At 46.3% G+C, this 18,251-nt stretch overlaps 1 long non-coding RNA gene and 4 other non-coding genes across 6 annotated transcripts in view; 4 read left to right on the top strand and 1 right to left on the bottom strand.

Moving 5' to 3' along the window:
• Positions 1 to 18,251, top strand: part of LOC109269236 (uncharacterized) — a 30,109-nt gene that overhangs the window by 1,120 nt on the left and 10,738 nt on the right. The window contains exons 1-2 of one of the 2 annotated variants that reach the window (XR_002081000.2): positions 7,356 to 8,465; positions 16,994 to 17,133. This is a non-coding gene — a long non-coding RNA (uncharacterized LOC109269236). Of the gene's footprint in view, positions 1 to 7,355; positions 8,466 to 16,993; positions 17,134 to 18,251 lie in introns of those variants that run through there. The other variant, XR_002080998.2, reaches the window with a different exon arrangement.
• TRNAC-GCA (transfer RNA cysteine (anticodon GCA)) lies at positions 4,386 to 4,457 on the bottom strand. Its single transcript has one exon. It is a non-coding gene; the product is annotated as a tRNA-Cys (tRNA).
• TRNAC-GCA (transfer RNA cysteine (anticodon GCA)) lies at positions 6,324 to 6,395 on the top strand. The gene has a single exon. It is a non-coding gene; the product is annotated as a tRNA-Cys (tRNA).
• Positions 10,500 to 10,571, top strand: TRNAC-GCA (transfer RNA cysteine (anticodon GCA)). The gene has a single exon. It is a non-coding gene; the product is annotated as a tRNA-Cys (tRNA).
• TRNAC-GCA (transfer RNA cysteine (anticodon GCA)) lies at positions 13,994 to 14,065 on the top strand. The gene has a single exon. It is a non-coding gene; the product is annotated as a tRNA-Cys (tRNA).

Raw genomic sequence — 18,251 nt, 5'->3', positions numbered from 1 at the left:
CATGGAAAAGGAAAGCTTCAAGTTCAGCATCTGATCTCGGGATCCCTAAAGGTCGTAGCCCCTTGTGGTAAGCCCCTTGCCTGTGCTGTGTGCCCAGTATTCGTGCTGAGGTAGGTTTCCTCCCAGTAGCCAGGGTGTCCCTTCTCCCAGTGCCTCCCCTCGCCCCACCCTCAGTCTCTAAAATCCCTCAACTTAGAAAAAAGTAATTTCTCCACCCAAGACACACCTTTATTATAGGATGTACAGAGTCTTGGCATCTCTTTGACTCAACCGCCCCCTACCCGACCAGGCTGAGACCCCCCTTTGTAGACTGGGTCAGCAGTCGCTAAGATTTGCCAGCTTCCAGTCTGCTCAATGACCAGTTTGCCGAAGCTCAATCTGCTGAGTGGCCAGCTCTCCCAGTGCTTGAGGAACCTCCTTCCTATCTCTTTTAGTTGTACCTCTGACCTTGTTCCTACATCCAGCCCTGCCTCTGTATCTGCATTGCAAAGTGGTTGTGGAGAACTCTCCTGAATTCCATTGGAAGTGTGTGTTTGGTGGCTCGGCACAGAGACAGAGGCAGGAGTGTAGCTGGAACACATTTTTTAAAGATTCTCAATCATTCAGTTTGGTTTTCAGCAAATTGATATTCAGTGGTCTAGTTTCATCATATTTGGCCTTTGGCTACCTGGCCATTGTGTGAATTGGCTTTTGGTGAATTAGCCAGCTGTAGTTCTCCCAAATAAATTGGCCAGCTTCCTCCTAAAGATAAATGGTACTGTCCACTCCTCCACGTGAAAATGGCTGCAATTTAAAAATATTTTCTGGTTTTCATTATTTTCTTTTTCTATCCACGAGGTTATTGAATCGTACTTTTTAGTTTCCAAATGTATGGGTCCTTTTCAAAGTTTTCTTTTCCTTATTGAGTTTTACCTTGTACTAAGAGAATATAGTACGTGATGTTCTTTTTGTTTAGGATTTTCTGAGACTTGCTTTGTAGTCAGGGATGTAATAAATGTTTGAAACTGTTCTGTGTTTGTTTTGAAAGAGCGTGTATGTGCTAATGTTGGTTGTAGGATCTAGTTTGATCTGTTAAATCAAGCTTACTGATTGTGTTGTTTGTGTCCTCTCCTTCTTACCATTTTTTGCTTCTCGATGTATCAGTTACTAAGAATGATGTATTAAAATCTATTTATGTTGTGCATTTGTCAGTTTCTCCCTGTATTTCTGATACTTTTTGCTTTATATATTTTGATACTGTGTATACAGTATAGAATTGTGTTTTCCTGGGACAGTCCATTTTACTATTATGAGGTAATACTCTTTGCCGTAATAGTACTTTTAATCTATAATTCATTTCATTTGATAATGATATAGCAAAACTAACTTTATTCTGGATAGTATTTGTTTGATATATATTTTCCCATCCTTTTACTTTCAAACTTTCTGTATATTTATGTTTCAGGTGGTGTCTTATAAGAGCATGTAGCTAGAGTTTGTTGTTGAATCCATAATGACAACCTCTATCTTAACTGGCAAGTAGTCCATCTGCATTTATTGTGATTAGTAATATATTTTGATTCATTTCTACCATCTTATTTTGTGCTTTCTATTTATTCTGATTTTTTCTATGCCTTTCTTTCCATTCTTGTATTGGATTGATCACTTTTTCTTTATTCACCTTTGACGAATTCACCTTGATTCACCTCTTTCTATTAATTTGAAATTTATCTAATTTAGTCTTCTTTTTCTATACTTTTAGGGGTTACTCTAAATTTTTGCACACACACCACCTGATCTGATACAGTCTCACATTAATTAGCATTTCCACCCTCCTTTCACACAATGGAAGGACCTTAATATATTAATTCAATCACATCATTGCCCTTGTCTTCTGTGTAATTGTTCTCTTTAGTTCAGTCTTATTTTTAAGCACCCCCCAATTCATTTTTCGTCTTGTTTAATCTGTGCTATTTAGATTTACCAGTGTGCTCACTGGTATCTTTGTTCACTATTTTTTCTTTTGCCTCTTTTTCCTTCCTTCTGGGTTCAGTGTTCTTCTTTCTGAATTACAAGTTTTAAAGTTCTTTCAGCAAGGAAATCTTAGAACTAAAAGCCTTCAGTTATATTTCTTCCACACCTGAATGATAGTTGAGCTGAGTAGAGAATTATAACTTATAGTCTTTGACGTGTAAGATTTCATTCCATTGTTTTCAACCATCATTGTTTCCGTTGAAAAGTCTGCTGTCATTCTAATTATTATTCCTTTGTACATGATTTGTCTTTTCTCTTTGGCCACTTTTAAGATCATCCCTTTGTCTATGGTATTATGAAGTTTCACTGCAATGTGCCTGGGTGTGAATTTATCTTTTTCAGAACTTATTCCTAAATCTGAGGTCTTTGTACAAGTCTGGAAATTTCTCAGCTATCGTATTATTTAATATTCCTCCTTATGATTATAAGGATATTTATAATTATATAATTATATAATTATAATTATATCAGCACAGAGCTCGATGTGGAGCTTGAACCCACAAACCATGAGATCATGACCTGAGCTGAAGTCGGATGCTTAACAAACTGAGCCACCCAGGCGCCCCTGTATTTTTCATTTTATATGAGTCTGCTTCATCTTTTTAAAAGTCACATATTCCTATATATTCAATTTCCTATGTCTTTAATAATTTTAACCATACTGAGGCATCTGGGTGGCTCAGTGGGTTGGGTGTCCGACTTCGGCTCAGGTCATGATCTCACCGTTCATGGGTTTGAGCCCTGTGTTGGGCTCTGGGCTGACAGCTCAGAGCCTGGAGCCTGCTTCAGATTCTGTGTCTCCATCTCTCTCTGACTCTTCCCTGCTCGCTTGCTCTCTCTCAAAAATAAATAAACATTTAAAAAAATAATAATAATTTTAACCATACTTCATAGTATCTATATGATAATTCTCTTATCTGACATCCTTTATTTTGTCTGATGGCTTTCACTCATGGTTGGCTGATCCTCATATGTTTTATTATTTTGAGTTGTGAACCCGTTTTAAGCCAGGTTTCATCCGTGGGAATTCTGTGGGGCCTGGTTTGCTGATGTGCCCTTCAGAGTTTGTGTTTGCTTCTTCTGGGTACCCCACAATCATTGTTAGCCTGGGCACATTTTTTCTGTTAACTTTTAGCTTGGGGAATTTCTCAACCCTGCAGGCAGTGTAAATTCAAAGTTCTAACAAGAATAGCTTTGTAGTTATAAATTTTCAGGGGAATTATCCCCTCCCCCCTGAAAAGACAAGGACCTCTTGTCTACTTGTGCTGGTGTTTTACTAGCCCGCCCTTTTACTAATGGTGCGACTCTGAGAGTCTGACTTTACATGGGGGAGGGGATTCCAAGTCTAGACCTAACCTTCTGGATCCACATGGCTGTTAAAACTCAACACCTAGGCCGTCTCACCACAGCCATGGGCATTCTTGGGGTCAGAACTTTAGTTCATCCCCCCACCCACCCCCAAGACACCCTTTATTGTCATGACAGCTCAGTTATACTTACGAAAGGATATTTGCTATATTTTATCTTGCATTTCTGGGTGCTTTGAGGTAGGAGGAATTTTAGATGATCTAATCTAGCATATTTCTGGTATCAGAAATCCTTTTATGTTAAAACAGCACTCTCTTCCAAAACATACAAAATAAAATAAAATAACCCTCTCCTCTGTTTAGCTTATTCTTGTTATTCACTTGACCGTTTCTTCATGTGGCTGTTCTACTCACCACAGATGGTTCTTGCTCAGCTCTGTCTTACCTGTGTCCGGCCTCGAGTAGGAATCAAATATGTCTTGAGCGAATGGATGATTCCATGGCCGATCAGATGGATATCAGCCACTGCTCTGATGTCGGTCAGCATCGTGAGGATAGAGTAGGGGTCAAAGAGTCCATTGCTGCCTCGTTGGGGAAGACAGATTAGGGACAGTGGTGTGCCAGAGCCGATCTTGCTGCAGAGAGTCACTTGTTAGCACACCTTCCCAATTCCATGTTCAGTGATCTTACGTTTGTAGCTTGAAATTGGCCACGGTGAGATTGTTTATACCGTGAAACTGGAAAACACTAAAAATCAGCCATGCTCTTCCCCCAAGAGCTGGTTGTTAAATATTTACCAGCATACCACAGACTGGAGCAATGAAAACATGTAGACCAAATAATCCTAAGCCTATACGGAAAAAGACCCATGGTAAGTGAAACATGAAGTCAGAGTTGGAGGAACCTATCACTCTGGGGCTGTGGTGCTTGGTGACAAAGCTTTAAGTTATCCCTGACTTTTTTTTTTCCTCCAGATTTGGAAAGTCTTAGTATCCTGAGGCTCCCTATTAGGGAAAGGAGCTGAATCTTTAATAGCAGCTTCAATGAACAAAAGTGAGGGCCGGCAGGGGGCACCTGGATTTGAACCAGGGACCTCTTGATCTGCAGTCAAATGCTCTACCCCTGAGCTATACCCCCTGATGTAGGTTGGGGCCTAAGTGATACCTTTTACCTGTGTAGCCACACCCAACATCCCTATAAATTTTCACTACAAACGTTCACTGGCTGGGCCTCCTGGAAGCTGCCAAGCCTTCCTCACTACAGTTTTATCTCTCTGATGCAAAACAAGCAACAGTTTCCCCTCCCTATAGCTACCTCCCTGCTTTTTCTGGAAAAGCACTGACACCGACATTTATAACTGGAAGGGGCTCCAGAGTCGCTAGTCTCTATGCCATTCACGGTGGGCATCTGATTGCAGAGATTCAAGATTACTAGTCTTCCTACCACAGAAAGCCCTTTATTAATAGGATCAGAACCTGGATCCACTCTTCCTGACTTTGGGTTTAGAACCCTGGGTTCCATAGGCTATAGCATGCCCTTGGATTTTGTTCTAAGGAGGGCGGTAAGCTACTGAGCAGAGCAGGAAATGTGGTCTCACTCATGTTTGAAACAATCATCTGGGTGGAAATAGGAGGAGGGGAAGAACAGAAGGGGGAGACCTGTGAGGAGAGTATCAGGACGGGCCAGGTGGGGGCCGGACCCTGGTCCTTGACCGCAGGTCCCAGTGGGGGGCCAAGAGAACCGCTCAGATGCAGACACATCTGACAGCGGAGCCCACAGGTCTCGCTGCCAGCTTTGGAGGCAAAAGAAAGAGGTGACCCAACAGTGGCTGGCAGGTGTTTGGCCCTGGTTGCTGGGGGAAATCCTTGCACTTAGGTGGGCACCACGGATGGAGCAGGGAGCTGGTTGGGAGTGAGAACTCATCATTCGCTTCCCTCTGTGTTTGGTGTGAGAAGCCTGTTCGTTCTCTGCATGAGGGTATCAGGTGTGAGATGCTGGCTCTGGGAGGAGGCTGCAGGTACCACTGGAGGGTCACCCACGGACTTTTCATGTCCCTGTTTCTCCCCAGGGCTCATCTCCTTTCTCTGTCCGCTGTGGATGGTGGGGTTCTGCTCTAATACACGCGCTCAGGTCTTGCCCAACTGACAAGCCCTTCCTTTGCCCTCGTGCTTAAATATTAGTTTACCTGGGTTCAGAATTCTAGGCTGGAGGTTGTTTTTCTTCATCTGTAAAAAATATTTATTGTATAATAGCATAAAATATCAATAAAGACAACTTTATTCAATTATTCATCTCACCAAAGAGAAAAGAAAGTTTGAATTTCAAAATGCCATGGTTCAAGTGTCTACACAGCTAAAAGGTTATGCATATCAGTGCTTACTACTTTGGATTATAATTCTCAACTACAACTTATTTTTTTTTTAATAGCACACACAGTAAAGGAAGGAACTCCATGATTTAGAAAATATACATTTCAAACAATCCTTGATAATTATGACCATCCCGGGCTTAATCTGAAAATATTTATGTTTGTAAATCCATAGACATTTAACAATGCAAGCAGTACATTTGGGGCTGTGGTGATTTGAGATATAGTTTGAGTTTTTTACTTTGGGGAGAGATGGGGGGTGGGGGGAAGGTCTACTAAAATACAGATCTGCCCGTTAGATCTATTTAATTTTACTTTCTTTTACTTATGTATATACTTTCACTTGAATATACAGCTTTTTAAAAGAAGAATGTTTTCCTGATTATAATAAGGCAATAAAGGCGGTACTAGAACCAAGGGACAAGATGGTTGAGTGATAACTGCTTTCGCACAGTGGAGGAAAATCAAACAAGAACCGAGCTCTGTGGGAAATGAAGGGGAAGCTTCATCACTCAGGGCATCACTCTGAACGATGAGGTTCTGCAGGCCCCCTGAGTGAAAGTCGCAGTGTCCTGGAAGGTACCTGGGTATTGCAACAGGTTAAAAGATGTCAGTTAGAACTCAACATCATCTGTGGGGGTATAGCTCAGGGGTAGAGCATTTGACTGCAGATCAAGAGGTCCCCGGTTCAAATCCGGGTGCCCCGTGGAGATTTTCTTTCCGCGTCATCCCGGGTCCGGCAGTGGTTTCACCCTACCTATTAATTAGGCGGCTTTTTAATTGGTCTGATTTCCTGTGGACGGCTCAGGCAGTGGTTTCACCCTACCTATTAATTAGGCGGCTTTTTAATTGGTCTGATTTCCAGTGGACGGCTCAGCAGACCGGAAGTGAAAGCGGGAGGAAAGGCCGGAAAGGGCATCTCCTGCTTCGGGAAGTGGTTTGCTGCGGGAAAATTGCATTGCCCGCCCAGAAACAGACCTTTTTGCCACGACCCTCTGGCCCACGTGTACGTCTGGTGATCTCAGGCACTGTTTCTCCTTCCGAGTGAGTAAGCAGGCAGGAGGCCGGGGCGCACACAGAAGCCGCAGCCGCGAGACATCACAGGCCTCGGAGCCGGGACTCTGATGCGGGAGGCCTGCAGGGCCCATCGGGAAAACCTGGCACCCTTCTGCCCTTCCCCCTATCTCCTCCAACCCCTCCCGCTCTAGATGATCTGACGGACGCGTGTGGGGCAAGACTACGTTGGATGATTTTTAAAGGGCCTTTCGCCTAAATGTGTATGATTCTCAAAGCCGGTGCCCTGGGCAGGGGCCTGAGAAGCTGCCAGGTGCAGAGGGAGGCCTGGCAGGAAAGGGGCCCCTCCGCCATTCAGCAGACCCCCCCCCCACCCCCCCCACCCCCAGGCTTGAGGCGAGCCCACGGAAGACGTGGGCGACTTGCTATGCTAAGAGCTCTGGATACCGATTGCGGGGCAGGGGCAAGGCGCCCTGGCTCCTCGGTGGGTCCTTGGAACACAGATCACGTGGTCTCTGATTCGCAATTCAGGGAGTCCCCACCTGCTGTCATTAAAAATATGTATGTTGCCGACCTTATTTCTTAGAGCAGTTTCCAGTTTACAGAAAAACTGGGCAGAAAGTACAGAGTTCTCCTATACCCCCTCACCTTACCCCCCCCCCCCGCCCCAGTTTCCGCGTCATTCACACCTTGCACTAGTGTGGTATATTTGTTAAAATTGGTGAATGCATATTGATACGTTATTAATACCCTGTAATTTGCAGTAAGACTCCTACAGTTTTATGGGTTTTGACCAACGCAGAATGCCATGTATCCACAATTACTAGCATCATGAAAGATAGTTCCACTGTTCTAAAAAATCCCCCCTGCTCTCCCTATTCATCCCTCCCCTCCCGGCAATCCCTGGCAACCACCTATGTTTTTACTGTCCATAGTTTTGCCTCTCCCAGAGTGTCATACAGTTGGAAGCATACTGTATATAGCCTTTTCAGGTCAGCGTCTTTCACTTAGCTATAGTCACTTAAGGTCCTTCCATGTCTTTTTGTGGCTTGACAGCTCATTTCTTTTTTAATCACTGAATAATATTCCATGGTATGGGCTTGCTGTCGTTTCTATTTAGACTTGGTGTTGGCATTCCCAATAACTGCATCTTCCAGCAAGAAGAGGAGAGAGAAATTAAGAGTACACATACCTTGATGAGCACCAAGTATTGTATAGAATTGTTGAATCACTACACAGGACACCCGAAACTAACATGACACTGTATGTTAACTACACTAGAATTTAAAAAAAAAAGGTGGGGGGGGGGAAGAGAGGAGCAGCAGGTCAGGCCTTTGCTAGAAAGCTTCCCCCAGTCTCTGGTAGCACTACACAATTTTCTCCATTCCTCATCCTGCCATTGATTCAGTCTCACTGATGATACTTGTGGTACGTATTTGTAACTATCTTACACCCTCAACGTTTGAAATTCCTTTCCATTTTGGGGGGATCCAGAGCTGTGCATGGCTGGTGGGGACCAGGATGTAACTATACTACAAAAGGCAAAAGTACCAGACTTTGCCCTCCCACAAACCCCAGCAGGGCTTAGCCGATCCCATGCACGTGATGGAGACTTGGAACATGGAATGAGGTACACACAAGCAGGAAGAGCCTGGAATTTACTCCAGGGGGGCCACTGCTCTGGCATTGGCAGCGGGGCTGATGGCTGCAGCTGGTGCACAGTGGGGGCATTATCAGCCCCCTAACCAGGATGCTGTTTGGAGGTAAATGATCCTGACCACCCCCCCCCCCCCACCGGCTGTCCTTTAATTCTGCCCATTTTCTGAGCGTAGATCTCTAGGTTTCCTTTAGTGGTCTGAGATTTTTGTCATTGTGCCAGTAATTTCCTTGCTTGTTTCATTTAGCCATTATCAGTTTCTGTTTTTGAGACAGAATGCTGGCAGTGCGAAAATTGATACCAGAGTTCAGTGCAGGAGGTGAAGGGGACATGACATCGGTCATCTGGTCTTGTTGGGGCTAAAAGCAGTGAACATCTGGCTAGTTATTCACAAATTGGGACCTGGCAGTCATTGACACACACTGACAAAGCAGGCAAGTTGAATATTGCCAGTGTCTCGTGGAAGGAAGTGCATGATGAGAGCCAGGCCTTGATGTGCTAAGAACACCAGGGGACACCATACAGTAAAGTGGCTAATTCTAGGGGCACCTGGGGGGGCTCAGTCGGTTGAGCATCCAACTTCGGCTCAGGTCATGATCTCACGGTCCGTGAGTTCGAGCCCCGCGTGGGGCTCTGTGCTGACAGCTCAGAGCCTGGAGCCTGCTGCGGATTCTGGGTCTCCCTCTCTCTCTGCCCCTCCCCCGCTCATGCTCTGTCTCGCGCGCTCTCTCTCTCTGTCAAAAATAAATAAAACAGTAAGAAAATATATATTAAAGTGGCTAATTCTATTGGCATTGGGACTCAGAGAAATAAAATGCAGGTCAAATGTGTAAACCCTCTACCCAGCACCAAGCACAGACAGTCTGATCTCTTACCCCTAAATAACTGAAAAAGCCTCCAGCCAAAAGTAGGGTTTGATCCTGTGGGTTACTGACTTATAATGTCAGTTAAATTAACAGTATCTTTGTCACATGCATGAAAGATAGGACACAAATCGGAAAAGAGTGGGATCTTCACATCCATCCCGGGCTTATTCAATGGCCTCAGAAACAAAGGCCAGAACTTCGGGCAGGGAGGCTAGGAACCAGCTCTGCCTAATGGATTTCACCTCACCAGGGAACGTGGCCACCCCAGGGAAGGGTGCCCAGCTTTCCAATCACCTCCCTTAATAAAAAGATGGTGTTTTATAGGGCCGGCAAACAGCCAGCAACATGGTAGCAGGTTGATTATGTTAGAAACATCCTGGATGGGGCGCTGCTTTGTTCTCACTGGAATACTTATTTCGAATTTACATTCTATTTTTGAAGTGAAACATGTTATCCGCGTAACGCAGTAATGATCCAAGTAAGCTGCACAGGAACGAGTCAAGAATCTCCCCTCTTTTACCGCACTTTCCATTGCATAGCTCAGTATCCTCTGTGGTCTCTGAAAAGTGAATCTCACTGGTCTCTGATGCCATGTAATAGAACATAGGTTACTGTGCTGGTGCCTTTTAGGAAGGACTGGTGTGTGTCGGCAGTGGGGAGGGAGTGGGAGTGGGGGCGTGGGTACATGCAGGGCCTGGGCTCTGCTGCCTGTGGGGCAGAAGAAAGAGCGATCTCTGACCATAAACCAGGGATCCTTGCGCCAGGGCTGTGGGTCTCCAAATAGCAGCCTTTATGCCTCTCGCTAGCTTCCTCTGTTGTGCTGCAGGAAGGATTCAGGGGCTCCTGCCTCTCTAGGGCCCAACCAAGCCGCTGGGAGACTGCCTCAGGAGGGGATTGGGCTGGGGAGATGGGGGAAGATGTGAAGGAAAACGGGCGAGAGAGCAAGCAAGGGTGAGGCTGGGGAGGATGGGGCAGAGCAGGTGTAGCTGAGGGAGGAGGGAAGAAAGGAAGGATGGGGGGGCTGGGGTCCACAGAAACCTGGTGCCTCCTGCAGTTCAGGTGTGGCTGTAGTGGAAAAGTGCTAGGAGACAAGCGAAGGGTCTCTGGGGAATCGAAAAGGCGGTGTTATGGCTGCATAGCCGTCTTTAGTGAGTTGCGGTGCACCTGCCGGTTTCACAGGCCGACCAGGAATGAACAGAACTTACAGTGCCCTATGGAATGTTTGGTGCGGCGTCACAGGTGAAATAATGTAAAGAGGACCTCATTCCATGCAAGGGGGTATAGCTCAGGGGTAGAGCATTTGACTGCAGATCAAGAGGTCCCCGGTTCAAATCCGGGTGCCCCCTGCTGGAGCTTTGCTTTATTGCCTCTCGTAGAGGAGTGGCTTCCCAGCTCCCACATTCTATACAATGTCATCAGTTGCCCTCCCCACCTCTTTTCCCCAGGCCCTGGTGTTTTTTCAGGTGTCCTTTCTCCCTTGACATACTGAAGTATGGTAGGTTCCTGGTATCAAATTTCTGAGGGGCAGAGGCCAGCCAGGTGGCCGGCGCCGGCAGGTGCACGCACGGAGTTGGGAGGGCCCAGGGTGATGGTCACCGGCCCAGCTTGGGGCTATCGGGTCCACTGGCGGGACTTCATTCCCCGGGTGCGTGCCTGGGTCCTCACACTCCCACACCACTGACCAACCCTGCAGCAGAGACCAAGGGGAAGGAAAAGCAAAAAAACGAAAAACGAAACAAAACAAAACAACACGTAGCAGGAAAGAGGGAGACAAGCCCCTTTTCTCCTGCAACATCCCTCCGGCGCCCTCTACTGACAGCTCTTAGCATTGTGCTCGCTTAAGGAGAAAGGCGTAGGGAAGCCAGTCCGTTATTGTAGGGCAGGTATGGAAGCATGAATTTGGACCCAGGAGTCAAAAAATTGATAACTGGCACATCGTGTGAGTGCCAACAGGATGTTAGCAGGTGTATGCAGGTGGGCGCTTGAGATCATCCTGCAAATTTGAGTGTGCCCTCTGGCATTTCTGCCATTACTGTGAGATGTGTTTATCCTGTGAGCTGCTGCCCCTTCAGCCTGGGCCCCAGAAAGAACACACGTGGTCCAACCTTAAGCGCGACTCAGCTAGAAAGGCCAACGCCCTCTGGACCCACAGCTTGAAGCGGGCTTACCCAGCCAAGCCCAGCCTCTATCAATTGATTCTCATTCAATATTCTGACCCATGAGCATGAGAATAAATGCTTATTGTCGTGTGTCAATGCTTTGGGGCGTTTTTGCAACACTCTTATGAATACGACTGGAAAATACTAACATTGACACACAGAAGGGGCCTCCTGCTATAACAAAAGCCTAAAGTACATGACATGTCTTTATGATGAAGCATGGGGAATTAGTGGGAAGTTAGTGGGGTAACTATTATTGAGGGCAGGGAAAACGGGCTCATGATAACCTGGAAGGCAGAAAATGCATTTGAACTTGTAGTGTTAGCGGTAGGATATTACGAAGAAAAATACTGAATGCATGAGCCGTTTTGTTACAGGCTGTTTTTGATAAAGTACTGCAAAAAAAAGATTTGAGTTCAGAAGACAACTTACTGGTTTGCAGTCAGAATTTAGAGGCAATCTAGATAGCTCAGAATTGCGTAGTGAGAAAAATAAAACCATCCCGTCCAAAACAAAGGCGAGGCTGTTATTACATCACTTTAGCCAAAAGGCTAAATCCAGAGCCTTCCAGTAAGACATAGCCCCAAACCAAATCAAGCTTAATGTGCTCATAGCTTAGATGTACCTCATTAAGAGCACTGAAGAATTAAGCCGATACTAAGTATATCCTCTCGGCTGGACAAAAGTATTCCTAGAAAGACTGAGGATGTGCCCAAGTACTTATAATTGAGCTGGAGGGAGAGCATACATCAAAGAGAATTGTGGTCATGGCTTTCGGCATGTGGAGTCAAATACATAGAAAACCCACACATTTCTTGAGAGAGCTGTATTGGCGAAAACATTACTAGCCTGGACAAAAAAGTTACCAAGACTGGAGAATAAAAGGGCCTGGGCTTCCAGCATTCCATAGGGGGAAGCAAACTGAGAAGAATGCCTAGCCACAACAAAGGACATGTTTTCCAATGATCTCTCCAGAAATTTCAGAGAAGGAGGAAGGAAAAAAGGAAGACGTCTTAGAGGGTGGGCCCATGAGTCATGCAGAACAGTGAGCAGGGAGCTCTCCCTAGGTAGCAGAACCAGAGCTGACTCAAGGAATTTTCCCTACTGCTGGAATGCATATGTTGTGTGCCACTGGGTTTTGGGGTGGTTTGTTATACAATATTATTGTAAAAAGGCTGGCAAATACTGAATTTGGTATCTAGAAGGAGGCTCTGTCTGTAACAAAAGGCAAAAGGGGAGCGTGGCCACTTATGCCTAGCATTTCAATGTCTATGGCCATGTGTTTCCCGTTGTGATCAGTCATTGCACGTAAACATTTACTGCCGTAAGTCTGTTCCTGCACCATCGCTGGACTTTGGGTGTATGAGTGGTAGATAATTTGTTTCTTAAGCTTATAGGTCTCTGGATCGAGAGAAGCCTCATCTGGATCTAACGTATATCATAAGATCCTGGACTTCGTCTGACTGCATGAGGCTTTGGGGGCTTTGGGATGAGGCTGAGTACCTTATGCACGTGGAAGAGATTTAAGTAATTATGACCAAGAGGGCAAATAATGGTAGATTAAAATGTTGGCCCCAGTTCTGCACTTGTTCTATGTGTGCCCTTTGCCACAAGACTTTTCACATCCTCCCATTAGAAGTGGAACAGGTTTGGGGTGGCTCCGTCAGTTAAGCATCCGACTCCTGATTTTGGCTCAGGTCATGGTCTCACAGTCGTGAGATCGAGCCCTCCATTAGTCTGAGCATGGGGCTTGCTTGAGATTCTCTCCCTCCCTGTCCCTCTCCCTCTACCCCTCCCCTGCTTGCACGTACGTTCTCTCTCTAAAAAAAAAAAAAAAAAAAGATAGATTTCCCTGCCCTTGATTTAAGGGTAGGTCCTAAGACTTGCTTTCACTGATGGGATATTAGCACGTGTGATACTAACAGAGGCTTGAAATCTGCTTGCGTGCTTGGGCTTGACCTTTTTGCATTTCTGCCACTGCCATGAGAAAATTTTCCCTGCTAGCTGTGACTCTTCCAACCTGGACCCAGGAAGAAACAGACTTGGAGCAGACCTGTGCCCAACTCACATAAAGAAATGAAGCACAGGAAAAAAAATGAAAAAAGAAAGAAACCAAGCACAGATGGACCTCCAGCTTGAAGCAGGGCCACCAGGTCAAGCTCAGACTAGATCTACTGGTTGTCACCCATGTTGCTGACCCTATGAACATGAAAAGAAATGCTTATTGTTGCATGCATCTGAATTTGGGGATGGTTTGTTATGAAGCGTTATTATGGACATAACAGGCCTGATTCCTACACTTCCTCTCCCTTCTCCCCACCCCCCAGGTACTGAGCAAGGGGTGAGAAGGAGATTGCAGTTTATGGGAGGAATTCAGATTATGGCTTCAAAATGGAAAAGTGCTATTTGACCAGCCAGAAGCTCTGGGTGGTGGGGGGGGGGGGGAGGAAGGGTGAACTCCTGGCCAGAGGGTGGTCTCCAGTCAGTTTCTAGTGGGCTTGCCAGTTTCATTGGCTGACCAAGAGTGAATAGAATGTACAGGACACTGTGGAATGCTTGGGCGTGGTGTCACAGGTTAACTATGCTAATGAGGAGCAGGACCACAGTAAGGGGGTATAGCTCAGGGGCAGAGCATTTGACTGCAGATCAAGAGGTCCCCGGTTCAAATCCGGGTGCCCCCTGTAGGTGGCTTACCTTATTGACAAATAAGTGACCTAAGTTAGGGTCCTGCTTATTGGAAAGTCCTCTCCATTGCCACCTTCCTTTTCTCAGGTGACTTCTGGGATGCGGCACATGTCATGGAGCTGTTATGAATGACATATGTGTGACAGAAGGTCCTAAGTTCCTCTTCAAACTTTACCTTATGATCACAGGTTACCCAGCCTGCCTGCACGCACTTAGGGACCTTAGTTAAAAAAAAAAAAAAACAAAAAAAAAAAACAGATGAGCCCTAGGGATTATGATTTAGTCGGACACAGGAGGTACCTGGGAACTTTTGCTTTGGGGAGGCACACATCCCACCACCCCTCCGCTAACTTCAATTGTAACATCCAGTGGTTCCAAGTAAGTATTTTGGAACATACAACACTATGTAATGTTAAACAACCTTCTGGTGGTGAACATCAATGGGCTGTAGGCACGGAGAGCGGCCAGGTGTGCAGAGGGGAGAGAATGCAGGAAAGGCAGGGAAGGTGTGGGCATGCTAGGGTGGTGACAGATCGTAGTGGCACCATACTGCTAGGTGTGGTGACTGCCCATAACTGATAACTTTGCTTTAATTTCTTGTTAATGTTTATTTATTTTTAAGGGGGGGGGGCAGTGCAAGCAGGGGAGGGGCAGAGAGAGAGAGGGAGACACACACACACACAGAGCAAGCTGGGGAGGGGCAGAGAGAGAGGCAGACACAGAATCCAAAGCAGGCTCCGGGCTCTGAGCTGTCAGCACAGAGCCTGACGCGGGGCTCGAACTCACGAACCGTGAGGTCATGACCTGAGCCAAAGTCAGCTACTTGACCGACTGAGCCTCCCAGGTGCCCCTCAACTCTGCTTTAAAGTTCAGAATTGAAACACACTTATTAGACGAGACTGGTTGTTTCTGAATGAAGTGTTTGATTGACAATCTAGAGGTCCCTGGTTCCAATTCAGGTGTGTTGTTTTTCTTTTTCCCTCCCAACTTTAGAACCTTCTTTCCATCTTTTGAGGATGTCCAATTATGGGAGCCCTGGTGGAAGAAATGTCTCCTCTTGCAGCTGCAGAGGCCAAATATAAAGGCGATTTTCTCCCTTTCTCCCTTTCTCCCAGCACTGCTGGCCAAACAGGTGCTCCTGACTCACACTACACTCGGAATGAGTGACACAAATCCCAGGGTTGGCAGTGCCCGAGGGCCTGGCTGGCTGAGTCCCCTTGGGTCGCCCCTGCCTCGCGTGAACCTGCGCCTCCAGCCTTCCCTTCAGCGCTGCAGGCTCCCTGCCACACAGACAGTGGTCATCTCATCTTTTGCCACAGGCAGAACCAGTTTCTGTTTCTGGAACCACGTGCCTAGGCCGATACAACATTTGGGGTCTTTTGCTGCTGGCAAAAGACCTTCACGAAAGTGGGGTGGCTATAGAATTGCTTTTCTGTCCTATTGGCGTTGAAGGAGGTGGAAGTCCAGTTGATTCGTCAGGGCTGAAAATCTGAGAGCCCACGGGCTGTCAGTGGGAAGTTAGCTGATGAACTTATCACATGGATTCAACTGGCCAATGGGTTGGAGGAAGCTTATTCATCGGGCAGGCATCTGATGGCTGTTTACGGCTGGCGTGCATTCCGATCGGTCAGTGTCTATGCTGTGAGCCGTGGTTAAGGGTTCTGAGTACCACTCGTTCTTGGAATAGAGATCCCGCTGAAGGACAGAACCTTTAGGGACCACGTGTTGGGATAGAGCAGTAGAAAGAGCCAAGCCAAGGCTGACGGTCTCGGGAAGCTCAAAGTCGTGCAGTGGAAAGCTCCGATGTGTGTGTTCTCTTCTCCGGACACAGATGGAGACGGCAGACTTCCCAATAACCCCAGCCCAACACTCAGCTCGTCTGCTCAATGACTGACGTGCTGAAAACCAAAGGCAAGATCGTCAAATTTCTATCCTATTGGGTTCATAGTTTTACCCGCCTCTTGTATGAATCATTTCACAGCATGTCAGGGCCCCTCCTCCAATTCAAAAAGCAAGCGGTGGAGCACCGGGGTGGCTCAGTCGGTTTAGCGTCCGACTTCGGCTCAGGTCATGATCTCGGGGATCTTGGGTCCGAGCCCTGCACGGAGTCTGCTTCAGATCCTCTGTCTCCCTCTCTCCCTGCCCCTCCCCCCCTCAAAAATAAATAAACATAAAAAAAAAGCAAGTTGCTACATCTTGCTTTCATTTTAGCCTTTATTGGGACTGTTCCTATTACCCGGGTAATGGTTCAAGGAATGACAAAATACTTAGACACAAAGGGTCTCCCTGAATAGTCAGGTAGAACATGGGGGATGGTTACTAGTTGCCAAGTTCTGCCTACATGTACATATGGTTCTATATTGTGTTTGTATTTTATAATCCCCAAAGCTTTTCTCTAATATTTAACTCGTGTGCACACGTATGCATGTGCGCGCCGCGCGCGCACACACACACACACACACACACACACACACACTGTGACATCTCCCATTTGAATGTATGTGATGGCCTTTCTGCTTTTTATCCAATAATGAGTAGAGCTTTGTAATAAGGGAAACAGCCTTGTTACTTAATTCAAAGGGATATTTAGCAGACGCCTCAGCAAAAGATAAAGAACAGGAAAACACTGAACTCCTAAGATTGCTGCTGTAATCTCTGAGGCTGATGTGGTCATGCCTTTCCCAAGCCTGATTTTCTGCTTCCTACCAATTCTGTGATGTATTTCCAATAGTTCTTTTATATATTTTTTTAAGTTTATTTATTCATTTTGAGAGAAAGAGCATGTGAGCTGGGGAGGGGCAGAGAAAGAAGGAGAGAGAGAGAATCCCAAGCAGGCTCTGCATTGTCAGCACAGAGCCCGACGCAGGGCTGAGACCCACAATATCAACTGATACACCTGCCTTTACCGTCTTTTTCCTTTCTAGCAATTGGAATGCACCATGATGACATCTTTGGACTGACCCAGCGGATGAGGAACAGAAGCTTTGTAAGAAAAATCCATCTGGGTGTGCAGAAATGCAAAAACTCTTCCAAAAAATAAGACCATTGGAGCCACCAAAATGAGGTCAGAGATCTGAATCTGGATACCCCTGTGCTATGAGACCACTAGCCTGGATACTGGGTTCTTGGCACAACATCATCAGGAAGGGAGCAGGTGGGATCGGGGCAGTTGGGACCTGTCTCCACCGACCCATTTCGAATCTTTTTGGAACCAGTCTCTTTTCAGACAGAAGCATCTCCTGTTTAAGTGACACAGACCATTGGAATTGTTGCACTTTTTTTTTAAGGTTTTATTTTATTTTGAGAGAGTGTGAGTGGGGGAGGGGCAGAGAGGAAGGGAGAGAGAGAGGATCCCAAGCAGGCTCCGCACTGTCCGTGCAGTGTCGATGTGGGGCTTGAACTTAACTGCGAGATCATGACCTGAGCCAAAATCAGGAGTCGGATGATTAACAGGCCGAGACACCCAGGCGCCCCAAGTTGTTGCTTTTTATTAAAGCAAAACTAACTTGCGTGGAGAAAAGCAAATAGGTCATGTCAGAGATGTTTATAATTTGCATATCGTTTTCTTACAAAGATGAAGCTATTCTATGACGTTTTTAACATCAAAAGGAATAGATGACTTTTTCACACCAATAAAAAAAAGCTTTTAGGACACCTTTCTTAGTGGATACAGAGTATTCTTCTGTATGGCGGCTGCTACCACTCTTGACTTAGCCAACACTCCTTTGTTGGCCCCCCACACGGTTTCTAACCTCCCCTCATACAGACAGATCTGCAAAGCGTCCTGTTCAAGATGCATGTCTGCTTTTCATCTAGTTTGGCCTCCATATGCTATGCCAATTTGGATGATTGTCCCTTCTCTGCATCCTTGGGATCTCTGTGGCCTTTGGGCCTCGTAGTGGTAACTTCCAGGAGAGGTCCAAGGAGGAAGGGACCGCTGGTCCCAGTCTAGGAGATAGTAAAGGCCTGAGTTTGGTGCCCAAACAGCGAGTCCTTGTACCTGGTCCCAAGTCATCTGGCTGTGCTGGGCTGATGGTTTGGGGCCAGCATGGCACCGTGACTTGTCCAGTAAGGCCATCTCCCTTTAAAGCCAAGGAGTAAGGAACGAAAAGAGTGGGGGTAGCAGAGAAAGCAATGTAGGACAACTCAGAGGAGCCCATGCTGCAGGGGGTCAGAGTGGGA

The sequence above is a fragment of the Panthera pardus genome, unplaced genomic scaffold, assembly GCF_024362965.1.
Source record: "Panthera pardus isolate Hobbes unplaced genomic scaffold, ASM2436296v1 HiC_scaffold_9, whole genome shotgun sequence".
Lineage (NCBI taxonomy): Eukaryota > Metazoa > Chordata > Mammalia > Carnivora > Felidae > Panthera > Panthera pardus.
The sequence above is the reverse complement of the archived record's forward strand: the minus strand, read 5'-3'. Positions and strand labels throughout refer to the sequence as shown.